We start from the raw sequence: 12,500 nt of genomic DNA, 5'->3' as shown, positions 1-12,500 counted from the left end.
CCGGCTGACGCGGTTTTCGTTTTTCCGTGCCGCCCCGGCTGACGCAGTTTTTGCGCCGCCCCGGCGGACGCGGTTTTCGCGCCGCCCCGGCTGACGCGGTTCCGACTTTGCACTTTTTGGCTCACCCCGGCTGGCGGCCCACTCACTCGATCGCCAGGTCTGTTTGCCCCGGTGGTTCCACCGCCAGGCTTAAGCGCGAACTTTTTTTGTTTGTTTTCTTTTGATTAAGCGCAAGCTTTTTTCTTTGTTTTCTTTTGATTAAGCGCGGGCTTTTTTCTTTGTTTTTTTTGCATTCGCCCCGGCAGACGCGGTTTTTGCGCCGCCCCGGCTGACGCGGTTTTTGCCGCCCCGGCTGACGCAGTTCGGACTTAGCACTTTTCGGCTGTGCCTGGCTGGCGGCCCACTCACTCGATCGCCATGTCTGTTTGCCACAGTTTTCCCGGTGGTGCCGCACCCGGGCTCGCCCCGGCTGACGCGGTTTCGTGCCGCCCCGGCAGACGCGGTTTTCGCGCCGCCCCGGCTGACGCGGTTTCGTGCCGCCCCGGCAGACGCGGTTTTTTGCCGCCCCGGCTGACGCAGTTCGGACTTGGCACTTTTTGGCTGAGCCTTGCTGGCGGCCCACTCACTCGATCGCCATGTCTGTTTGCCACAGTTTTCCCGGTGGTGCCGCACCCGGGCTCGCCCCGGCAGACGCGTTTTTTTTTTCTTTCGCCCCGGCTGACGCAGTTTTCGCGCCGCCCCGGCAGACGCGGTTTTCGCGCCGCCCCGGCAGACGCGGTTTTTTGCGCCGCCCCGGCTGACGCAGTTCGGACTTGGCACTTTTTGGCTGAGCCTGGCTGGCGGCCCACTCACTCGATCGCCATGTCTGTTTGCCACAGTTTTCCCGGTGGTGCCGCACCCGGGCTCGCCCCGGCTGACGCAGTTTTCGCGCCGCCCCGGCTGACGCGGTTTCGTGCCGCCCCGGCAGACGCGGTTTTTTGCGCCGCCCCGGCTGACGCGGTTTTTTGCCGCCCCGGCTGACGCAGTTCGGACTTGGCACTTTTCGGCTGTGCCTGGCTGGCGGCCCACTCACTCGATCGCCATGTCTGTTTGCCACAGTTTTCCCGGTGGTGCCGCACCCGGGCTCGCCCCGGCAGACGCGTTTTTTTTTTTTTCTTTCGCCCCGGCTGACGCAGTTTTCGCGCCGCCCCGGCTGACGCGGTTTCGTGCCGCCCCGGCAGACGCGGTTTTTTGCGCCGCCCCGGCTGACGCGGTTTTTGCCGCCCCGGCTGACGCAGTTCGGACTTAGCACTTTTTGGCTGAGCCTGGCTGGTGGCCCACTCACTCGATCGCCATGTCTGTTAGCCACAGTTTTCCCGGTGGTGCCGCACCCGGGCTCGCCCCGGCTGACGCAGTTTTCGCGCCGCCCCGGCTGACGCGGTTTCGTGCCGCCCCGGCAGACGCGGTTTTCGCGCCGCCCCGGCTGACGCGGTTTTTGCTGCCCCGGCTGACGCAGTTCGGACTTAGCACTTTTCGGCTGTGCCTGGCTGGCGGCCCACTCACTCGATCGCCATGTCTGTTTGCCACAGTTTTCCCGGTGGTGCCGCACCCGGGCTCGCCCCGGCTGACGCAGTTTTCGCGCCGCCCCGGCTGACGCGGTTTCGTGCCGCCCCGGCAGACGCGGTTTTCGCGCCGCCCCGGCTGACGCGGTTTCGTGCCGCCCCGGCAGACGCGGTTTTTTGCCGCCCCAGCTGACGCAGTTCGGACTTAGCACTTTTTGGCTGAGCCTTGCTGGCGGCCCACTCACTCGATCGCCATGTCTGTTTGCCACAGTTTTCCCGGTGGTGCCGCACCCGGGCTCGCCCCGGCAGACGCGTTTTTTTTTTTCTTTCGCCCCGGCTGACGCAGTTTTCGCGCCGCCCCGGCAGACGCGGTTTTCGCGCCGCCCCGGCAGACGCGGTTTTTTGCGCCGCCCCGGCTGACGCGGTTTTTTGCCGCCCCGGCTGACGCAGTTCGGACTTGGCACTTTTTGGCTGAGCCTGGCTGGCGGCCCACTCACTCGATCGCCATGTCTGTTTGCCACAGTTTTCCCGGTGGTGCCGCACCCGGGCTCGCCCCGGCTGACGCAGTTTTCGCGCCGCCCCGGCTGACGCGGTTTCGTGCCGCCCCGGCAGACGCGGTTTTTTGCGCCGCCCCGGCTGACGCGGTTTTTTGCCGCCCCGGCTGACACGGTTCGGACTTTGCACTTTTCGGCTGTGCCTGGCTGGCGGCCCACTCACTCGATCGCCATGTCTGTTTGCCACAGTTTTCCCGGTGGTGCCGCACCCGGGCTCGCCCCGGCAGACGCGTTTTTTTTTTTTTTTTCTTTCGCCCCGGCTGACGCAGTTTTCGCGCCGCCCCGGCTGACGCGGTTTCGTGCCGCCCCGGCAGACGCGGTTTTTTGCGCCGCCCCGGCTGACGTGGTTTTTGCCGCCCCGGCTGACGCAGTTCGGACTTTGCACTTTTTGGCTGAGCCTGGCTGGCGGCCCACTCACTCGATCGCCATGTCTGTTTGCCACAGTTTTCCCGGTGGTGCCGCACCCGGGCTCGCCCCGGCAGACGCGTTTTTTTTTTTCCTTCGCCCCGGCAGACGTGGTTCCCCCCCCCCCCTCCGTCTTTCTTTTTGTTTTTTTTTTTCGCCGCGGCTGAAGTGGATTTTTCGGTGCCTCGACGCCCCGGTAGTCGCGGTTTTTCCGTTTCCGCACGGCCCCGGCTGACGCTGCTCGGTCACAGTCGCCTTTTGTGGTGATTGCAGACTTCTTGAGCGCGGGTGTTTTTTTTTTGTTGTTGTTGTTGTTTTATTACGCATTCGCTCCAGCAGACGCTGTTTAGACTTTTTGTTTCCTCTTTTATCCTGCGACGAGGTGACGAGGTTTATTCGGTGCCCCGCCGCCCCGGCTGAAGTGATTTTTCCTGTCCCGTGCCGCCCCGGCTGACGCGGTTGGGACTTCGCGTTTGTTCGGCCGCCACGGGTTTTGGCGCACTCGCTCGGTTGCTTGTTGTTGCCACTTGTTGCGAACCCAGGTTTCTTGAGCGAGCGCGGGCGTTTTTTCTTCCTTTCTTTCTTTGTTCTATGTGTTAGCGAATCGGCCTTTAATATCACACGAGGACTCACAACCAACAATTTTCAGTTTGAAGTGTAAAAAATCTGCAGGTGTTGACGTAACTGACTTGCCCCGTACCCTTGAGTACATCCATGAAGTTCTCGTAGTACTACTAAATCGCATTATTCCAAGTGGAGAAATTCCCATAAACTTGCAAACCTCTACACGAAAATCGGTGCGCGTGATAAAGTTGAAAATTATCGTCCGATATCAAATGTGCCTTCTATAACACAAATTCTAGGAAAAAAAAAAAAAAAAACACTTGTTCGCCGTTTTCTGCGCCGTGACTGGCAGCACTCCGGCGAAGCGAAACGGGGTCGATTCGAGCACGATATCGGCGTCTTTCGACGTGCTCGCCGGCGACCGTCGCACGAGTACGTCGCACGAGCGCGTCTGCCGGGGCGCCGTTTGCGAAGCCGACGCAAAAGTGGGAACCGCCGCTCGGATGATCGCCGCTTTCGGCAGAGTGAGTGTTGGCACTCCGGGGAAGCGAAACAGCGTGAATGCGCCCACGAAATCGGCGTATTTTGAAGTGCCCGCCGGCGACCGTCGCACGAGTACGGTAAACCGCGTCAGCCGGGGCGTAGTTCGGGACGCCGACGAAAAAGTGGGAAGCGCAACTCGGATCTTCGCCGTTTTTGCAGGAGTGAGTGGCGGCCCTCCTGCGAGACCAAGAAGCATCGATTCGTGCACGAATTCGGCGCCTTTCGACGTGATCGCCGGCGACCGTCGCTCGAGTAGGGCAAACCGCGTCTGCCGGGGCGGGCTTCGGGACGCCGATGCGAAAGTGGGAAACGCTGCTCGGATGTTCGCCGTTTTTGGCCGAGTGAGTGCTGGCACACGGGCGAAGCCAAACGGGGCCGATTACGGCACGATATCGGCGTCTTTCGACGTGCCCGCCGGCGACCGTCGCACGAGTACGGTAAACCGCGTCAGCCCGGGCGGAGTTCGGGACGCCGATGCGAAAGTGGAGAACGCCGCTCGGATCTTCGCCGTTTTTGGAGGAGTGAGTGGCGGCACTCCGGAGAAGCCAAGGAGCGCCAATTAGCGCACGATATCGGCGTCTTTCGACGCGCTCGCCGGCGACCGTCGCACGAGTAGGGCAAACCGCGTCTGCCGGGGCGGGGTTTACGACGCCGACGCAAAAGTGGGAACCGCCGCTCGGATGTTGGCCGTTTTTGGCAGAGTGAGTGCTGGCACTCCGGCGACGCGAAAGAGCGCGAATGCGCCCACGAAAGTGGCGTATTTGGACGTGCGTGACGGCGACCGCTGCAGGAGTACGAAAAACCACGTCAGCCGGGGCGAGCGACACACGGCGGTCTGGGTGCTTATCGCTGCTATTATAGGGGCACCCCGGCAGACGCAGAAAAAAAAAAAAAAATTTTCGACCTTCTTTTTTGCTGGTCGAGCTCGGGTAACCCAGGTCGCAATGGGAGCCGCGCACGAAAGCGGCGTCGCGAGACGCGTTCGCGGTCGCTAGTCGCACGAGCTCGGCAACCGCGTCAGCCGGCGCGGAGTTCGGGATGCCGACGGCTAAGTGGGTACCGCTGCTCGGATGTTCGCCGTTTTTGGCCGAGTGAGTGCTGGCACTCCGGTGAAGCCAAGGAGCGCCAATTCGTGCACGATATCGGCGTCTTTCGACGTGCCCGCCGGCCACCGCCGCACGAGTACGGCAAACCGCGTCTGCCGGGGCGGGGTTCGCGACGCGTACGCAATAGTGGGAACCGTCGCTCGGATGTTCGTCGTCTTTGGCCGAGCGAGTGCTGGCACTCCGGCGAAGCGAAACGGGGCCGATTCGGGCACGATATCGGCGTATTTCGACGTGCTCGCCGGCGACCGTCGCACGAGTACGGCAAAGCGCGTCTGCCGGGGCGAGGTTTGCGACGCCGACGAAAAAGTGGGAAGCGCCGCTCGGATCTTCGCCGTTTTTGCAGGAGTGAGTGGCGGCCCTCCTGCGAGACCAAGAAGCATCGACTCGCGCACGATATCGGTGTCTTTCGACGTGCCCGCCGGCCACCGCCGCACGAGTACGGCAAACCGCGTATGCCGGGGCGGGGTTGGCGACGCCGACGCAAAAGTGGGAACCGCCACTAGGATGTTCGCCGTTTTTGGCAGAGTGAGTGCTGGCACTCCGGCGAAGCGAAAGAGCGCGAATGCGCCCACGAAAGTGGCGTGTTTGGACGTGCTTGACGACGACCACCGCAGGAAAACGAAAAACCACGTCAGCCGGGGCGAGCGACCCATGGCGGTCTGGGTGCTTATCGCTGCTATTATAGGGGCACCCCGGCAGACGCAAAAAAAAAAAAAAAAATTTTTTTCGACATTCTTTTTTGCTCGTCGACCTCGGGTGACCCAGGTCGCAGTGGGAGCCGCGCACGAAAGCGGCGTCGCGAGACGGCTTCGCGGTCGCTAGTCGCACGAGCTCGGCAACCGCGTCTGCCGGGGCGGAGTTCGGGACGCCGACGGCTAAGTGGGAACCGCCGCTCGGATGTTCGCCGTTTGTGGCCGAGTGAGTGCTGGCACTCCGGCGAAGCCAAACGGGGCCGATTCCGGCACGATATCGGCGTCTTTCTACGTGCTCGCCGGCGACCGTCGCACGAGTACGGCAAAGTGCGTCTGCCGGGGCGGGGTTTGCGACGCGTACGCAATAGTGAGAACCGTCGCTCGGATGTTCGTCGTCTTTCGCCGAGCCAGTGCTGGCAATCCGGCGAAGCCGAACGGAGCCGATTCGGGCACGATATCGGCGTCTTTCCACGTGCTCGCCGGCGACCGTCGCACGAGTACGGTAAACCGCGTCAGCCGGGGCGGAGTTCGGGACGCCGATGCGAAAGTGGGAAGCGCCGCTCGGATCTTCGCCGTTTTTGGAGGAGTCAGTGGCGGCACTCCGGTGAAGCCAAGGTGCGCCAATTCGCGCACGATATCGGCGTCTTTCGACGTGCCCGCCGGCCACCGTCGCACGAGTACGGCAAACCTCGTCTGCCGGGGCGGGGTTTGCGACGCCGACGCAAAAGTGGGAACCGCCGCTCGGATGTTCGCCGTTTTTGGCAGAGTGAGTGCTGGCACTCCGGCGAAGCGAAAGAGCGCGAATGCGCCCACGAAAGTGGCGTGTTTGGACGTGCTTGACGACGACCACCGCAGGAAAACGAAAAACCACGTCAGCCGGGGCGAGCGACCCATGGCGGTCTGGGTGCTTATCGCTGCTATTATAGGGGCACCCCGGCAGACGCAAAAAAAAAAAAAATTTTTTTCGACATTCTTTTTTGCTCGTCGACCTCGGGTGACCCAGGTCGCAGTGGGAGCCGCGCACGAAAGCGGCGTCGCGAGACGGCTTCGCGGTCGCTAGTCGCACGAGCTCGGCAACCGCGTCTGCCGGGGCGGAGTTCGGGACGCCGACGGCTAAGTGGGAACCGCCGCTCGGATGTTCGCCGTTTGTGGCCGAGTGAGTGCTGGCACTCCGGCGAAGCCAAACGGGGCCGATTCCGGCACGATATCGGCGTCTTTCTACGTGCTCGCCGGCGACCGTCGCACGAGTACGGCAAAGTGCGTCTGCCGGGGCGGGGTTTGCGACGCGTACGCAATAGTGAGAACCGTCGCTCGGATGTTCGTCGTCTTTCGCCGAGCCAGTGCTGGCACTCCGGCGAAGCCGAACGGAGCCGATTCGGGCACGATATCGGCGTCTTTCCACGTGCTCGCCGGCGACCGTCGCACGAGTACGGTAAACCGCGTCAGCCGGGGCGGAGTTCGGGACGCCGATGCGAAAGTGGGAAGCGCCGCTCGGATCTTCGCCGTTTTTGGAGGAGTCAGTGGCGGCACTCCGGTGAAGCCAAGGTGCGCCAATTCGCGCACGATATCGGCGTCTTTCGACGTGCCCGCCGGCCACCGTCGCACGAGTACGGCAAACCTCGTCTGCCGGGGCGGGGTTTGCGACGCCGACGCAAAAGTGGGAACCGCCGCTCGGATGTTCGCCGTTTTTGGCAGAGTGAGTGCTGGCACTCCGGCGAAGCGAAAGAGCGTGAATGCGCCCACGAAAGTAGCGTATTTGGACGTGCTTGACGGCGACCGCCGCAGGAGTACGAAAAACCACGTCAGCCGGGGCGAGCGACCCACGGCGGTCTGGGTGCTTATCGCTGCTATTATAGGGGCACCCCGGCAGACGCAGAAAGAAAAAAAAAAATGGGGACATGGCGTGCGTCACCGTGCGGCTTCGCAGCGTTGCCGAAGTCGCCGAGCCCTTCGACTGAGCCGAACGGCGGACAGGGAACGTTGGTCGGCCGTTCTAACCTGTCGGTGCCACGCCGAGACGTCGTTAAGGAAAACCGCGTCGTGGGCCTCTACGACGCCGTCGAGTCGTTGTACGTTTGGTGTCCAGCGTGTCGGCGGCGAGTAGCGGACACGTCGTTCACGACTTCGGTCTTTCGCAGTCGACGCGAACTTGCGGAGAGTCGTGGTGCCTCACGTTTTCGGCAGAAACCGCGGCGGAATTTTCCCGTGCGTGCGCGCACGACCTCGGTGCTGTGCCGTCAGCGTAGTGTTGCACAAACTCGTGGCCTACCCAAGGTGCGGTACGTTTGCGGCCGTATCCTCGGTGGGAATTTCGTGAGTAGGGTCGCAAATTCTACGACCTCGGCGGGTTTGAGAGCGACGTAGACTTGTGGCACGCTCAACATGCCACACGTTTCGGGGCACACCCGCGGTGAAATTTTCTCGAGTACGCTCGTATTAGGGCCCAAGGAGGTCTGGGTACTTATCGCTGCTATTATGTGGGGGTTCTCGTGAGCGGCGTACGCGAAAGCGACCGGGTGTCTGATATGCGGCGGGCTTCGGCCTCGTCAAGCGTGTCCTCGGGTCTGCTCCAGGGGAATCCACGGCAGTCGTCTGCAGCCTCATCCGCTTGATGCGTTAGGGGCTGGTTGTCGGACGGTGCCGTTTTACCACGATATCGAGGTGTGTTCCGTGTCGTCCTCGGGCGATTCAGATGCGAAAGCGCCGAAGACGCGGGCGTGACCCGTCGTCTGGCGGCTTTGCAGTCTCGGCTCCGTTGCTAGTTCCGGCCGGTCCACCGACAGTGCAGCGGGCTTGGGCAACCCGCACGGCGCGACCGAGTCGATGCAACGAAAAAGAGCGAGCATGAACGTGCTTCTTGCCGCACGGCTCCCACTCGTCTTTCGGGAAGGTTGTGCCGTAGCGAGCTCGAACGCCGTCATCTCGGAGTGCAAAATAAGCGTGTTGGGGCGCCTGAAGGTGGCCTCCGCCGCACACAGACTGCGTCCGGCCCGCCGAGGGCGAGGACGGACGCGCAGTCGAACGATTACCTGGTTGATCCTGCCAGTAATCATATGCTTGTCTCAAAGATTAAGCCATGCATGTCTAAGTACATGCCGAAATAAGGCGAAACCGCGAATGGCTCATTAAATCAGTTATGGTTCCTTAGATCGTTTCTTCCTACTTGGATAACTGTGGCAATTCTAGAGCTAATACATGCAGTGAGCCTGGAGCCCTTTGGGTAACGGGTGCTTTTATTAGACCAAGATCGATCGGGTTTCGGCCCGTATTGTGTGGTGACTCTGGATAACTTTGTGCTGATCGCATGGCCACGAGCCGGCGACGTTTCTTTCAAGTGTCTGCCTTATCAACTTTCGATGGTAGGTTACTTGCTTACCATGGTTGTTACGGGTAACGGAGAATCAGGGTTCGATTCCGGAGAGGGAGCCTGAGAAACGGCTACCACATCCAAGGAAGGCAGCAGGCGCGCAAATTACCCACTCCCGGCACGGGGAGGTAGTGACGAAAAATAACAATACGGGACTCTTTTGAGGCCCCGTAATTGAAATGAGTACACTCTAAATCCTTTAACGAGGATCAATTGGAGGGCAAGTCTGGTGCCAGCAGCCGCGGTAATTCCAGCTCCAATAGCGTATACTAAAGCTGCTGCGGTTAAAAAGCTCGTAGTTGGATCTCAGTTCCAGACGAGTAGTGCATCTACCCGATGCGACGGCTCGGACTGAACATCATGCCGGTTCTTTCTTGGTGCACTTCATTGTGTGCCTCGAGATGGCCGGTGCTTTTACTTTGAAAAAATTAGAGTGCTCAACGCAGGCGAGTCGCCTGAATAAACTTGCATGGAATAATAGAACAAGACCTCGTTTCTGTTCTGTTGGTTTTTGGAATACGAGGTAATGATTAAGAGGGACGGACGGGGGCATTCGTATTGCGGCGCTAGAGGTGAAATTCTTGGACCGTCGCAAGACGAACTACTGCGAAAGCATTTGCCAAGAATGTTTTCATTGATCAAGAACGAAAGTCAGAGGTTCGAAGGCGATCAGATACCGCCCTAGTTCTGACCATAAACGATGCCAACCAGCGATCCGCCTGAGTTACTCAAATGACTCGGCGGGCAGCTTCCGGGAAACCAAAGTATTTGGGTTCCGGGGGAAGTATGGTTGCAAAGCTGAAACTTAAAGGAATTGACGGAAGGGCACCACCAGGAGTGGAGCCTGCGGCTTAATTTGACTCAACACGGGAAAACTTACCCGGCCCGGACACTGGGAGGATTGACAGATTGAGAGCTCTTTCTTGATTCGGTGGATGGTGGTGCATGGCCGTTCTTAGTTGGTGGAGCGATTTGTCTGGTTAATTCCGATAACGAACGAGACTCTAGCCTATTAAATAGGTGCGGGGTTCCCAGCACCTTACAACCTTCTTAGAGGGACAAGCGGCTCCTAGCCGCACGAAACAGAGCAATAACAGGTCTGTGATGCCCTTAGATGTCCGGGGCCGCACGCGCGCTACACTGAAGGAAGCAGCGTGTCTTTATCCCTGTCTGAAAAGACTGGGTAACCCGTGGAACTTCTTTCGTGATTGGGATAGGGGCTTGCAATTGTTCCCCTTGAACGAGGAATTCCCAGTAAGCGCGAGTCATAAGCTCGCGTTGATTACGTCCCTGCCCTTTGTACACACCGCCCGTCGCTACTACCGATTGAATGATTTAGTGAGGTCTTCGGACCGATGTCCGGCGCGGCCTTTCGGTTGCGCCGGTCTGTTGGAAAGATGACCAAACTTGATCATTTAGAGGAAGTAAAAGTCGTAACAAGGTTTCCGTAGGTGAACCTGCGGAAGGATCATTAACGGATTGTGAAGGGTGAGCGCCTCAGCTGCGTCTGCGCCCGACACTTTCTGCCGCTGACCCCGTTTGGACGCGGGGTCGGCTTTTCCCCACGGGGCTGCCTGAATGTGGAGCGGCACCCCGTGACAAATTGTTGCGCCCAGCGGACGCCAACACCGCGACCTTGGACGGTCGGCCAGGTGGCGGACGCGGGTACAAACGGCGCAACGCACTCATAGGTCGGCTTTCGACCCGCCACTGCACCGTGGCTCGAAGCGCTCGAAATGCGCGACCCGACCGCTGCGGGACCGCCTAGTACTGTAAACAGGAGCGGCGGAGCGCGAACGGCGAGTCGTGGTTACGTCGGTAGAAGGCGAGGCTGCGCGTTCCCGAAACGCCAGCCGAGTGCCCTCCCGACCGTTCGAGCGTGCAAGAACGAGACCCGACAATCGCGCGGCGACTGCCAAGTACGAGAGGAACGGCACAAGCGTCGGCGGTCGGTCAAGGAACTGGCGATGTGACGGGTCCGCTGTGCACCAGTGCATACCGTCCCGCCGTCCGCGGCAAGCGCCTCCGCGTCCTCGGGTGACGGAGGCTGCCGGTCGGTTCTTGCAGGCGAGGGATCTCGCTGGCACCGGTTCGCGTTGACGCGCGGCCGGTCATGGCACGGCGATGCGACGGCCGAGGTGCGCAGTACTCGATGGAGGAACCGCACGCTCCGATGACCGTCCCGCCCTCCGCGGCGTATGCGTACCGACCGTAATGGTTGCAGCAGCGCCGGCCGGCTTTTGAATTCGCCACACGAAACACGGTGCGAGATCGCGGTTAGGGGAGCGTCGACGTTGCCAGGCGTTTTGCTTGCTGCCGAGGGAAAGGCGGCACGGCCACGTCGCGCTCGTCGCGATTAGCGGGTCTGCGCGCTTTGGGAAGGTGCCGCAACGACTTGCCGAAAGAGGAAGCACGGAAGAACGAGGGACTTGGACGTCCCGACAATTGAACGCACTTGCGGCCAGGCCCTTGCTGGCTTCGTTTTTCCGCCTCGAGTAGGCTCGTACGCGGCTCCGGCGCCGAAAGTGGTCCTTGGCACCGACTTCGGTGGACGTGGGAAGTGCCGCGCAAGTACGGCGCGCCTGGCTCCACCTGTTGGCTAAAGTAGGCAGCCGGATCGGCATTTTGGTGTGCGGTGGCAAACCGTGGATGCGAAAAAAGCTTGTGCGATTTCGTGGAACAAAAAGCGGGGGTCCCCCTTTTTATGCGGAGGAGACCGACCCGCCCGCCGTGGTGAACCGCGACGCCACGGTAAAAACGGGAGAGGCTTGTCGATGGGACCGTGCATCCCGCGCTCCACGGAGGCCGGGAGGCGGCCGCCCGAGGAAATGTGTAGCCGTCGAGGCCCGCATCTGCGTGCACTCTTATCCAAATGGGTGTACCGCAGGCATTTTCTGGTTAGGCGGGCCAATGAGAGCGAGCACACAACGATACCTACGGGTCCGGCTTGGAGAACCGGCTTCGACGCCTCCCGAGTATTTATAGAGGGGTGGACCACGAAAGCACTCGCAAGTAGCGGAAGCGAAACGCCGTCCGAAACACACCGTTTGCTCGATTTGCGGCAGCCGAAAAAGGCGCGGCAGAGTTTTGGAGTCCAAGCGTGCGCTGAAAAGCGCCCTTCTTGGCCACTGTTTGGCCGAGTGCCAGAAACGTTTGGTTTTGACTGTACGGAATTGAACAAACACTTTTTCACGACTCTAAGCGGTGGATCACTCGGTTCTCGGGTCGATGAAGAACGCAGCCAGCTGCGAGACTTGGTGTGAATTGCAGGACACACTGAGCACTGATTCTTTGAACGCACATTGCGGCCTTGGGTCTTCCCTTGGCTTCGTCTGTCTGAGGGTCGGATCACATATCAAGAGAGCCTTCGGCGCACAAGGGAACGTGAGCCGTCGACTCGTTTTGACCGCGTCGGCAACACGGACAGCACGCTGAACACCTCACAGCGAGCGCCAACAGCGGCCACTCAAGGGCGAGACGGTGGCGACCGTCGTGCCAGAGCCCAACCGAAACGGGGGCGACCGACTGCATTGAGGATGTGGCACCTCGTTGAGACCGCCGCAGGACTTCGAGTCGGAAGGAAGCCTGCAGGGAAAGTGCGGTCGAGGTTGCGTACTCCTCTCTGCGACCGGGCGCGCAAGAGCTGCGAGAGCCACGGACGCGCAACTTTAACGCACGGTAAACACGAGGAGCGAAAGCCGGCCAGCAAAGCTTCTCCAGCCGTGCGC

General features: G+C 60.7%; 2 non-coding genes across 2 annotated transcripts; both read left to right on the top strand.

Moving 5' to 3' along the window:
- Positions 1-8,431: 8,431 nt before the first annotated feature.
- Positions 8,432-10,246, top strand: LOC142794074 (small subunit ribosomal RNA). Its single transcript, XR_012892046.1, has one exon. It is a non-coding gene; the product is annotated as a small subunit ribosomal RNA (ribosomal RNA).
- A 1,719-nt stretch (positions 10,247-11,965) lies between these two features.
- On the top strand, positions 11,966-12,118 carry LOC142794076 (5.8S ribosomal RNA). Its single transcript, XR_012892048.1, has one exon. It is a non-coding gene; the product is annotated as a 5.8S ribosomal RNA (ribosomal RNA).
- The last annotated feature ends 382 nt before the right edge of the window (positions 12,119-12,500 follow it).

The sequence above is a fragment of the Rhipicephalus microplus genome, unplaced genomic scaffold (assembly GCF_043290135.1).
Source record: "Rhipicephalus microplus isolate Deutch F79 unplaced genomic scaffold, USDA_Rmic scaffold_371, whole genome shotgun sequence".
NCBI classification, from domain to species: Eukaryota; Metazoa; Arthropoda; class Arachnida; order Ixodida; family Ixodidae; genus Rhipicephalus; species Rhipicephalus microplus.
This window is presented reverse-complemented; position numbering and strand designations above follow the sequence as displayed.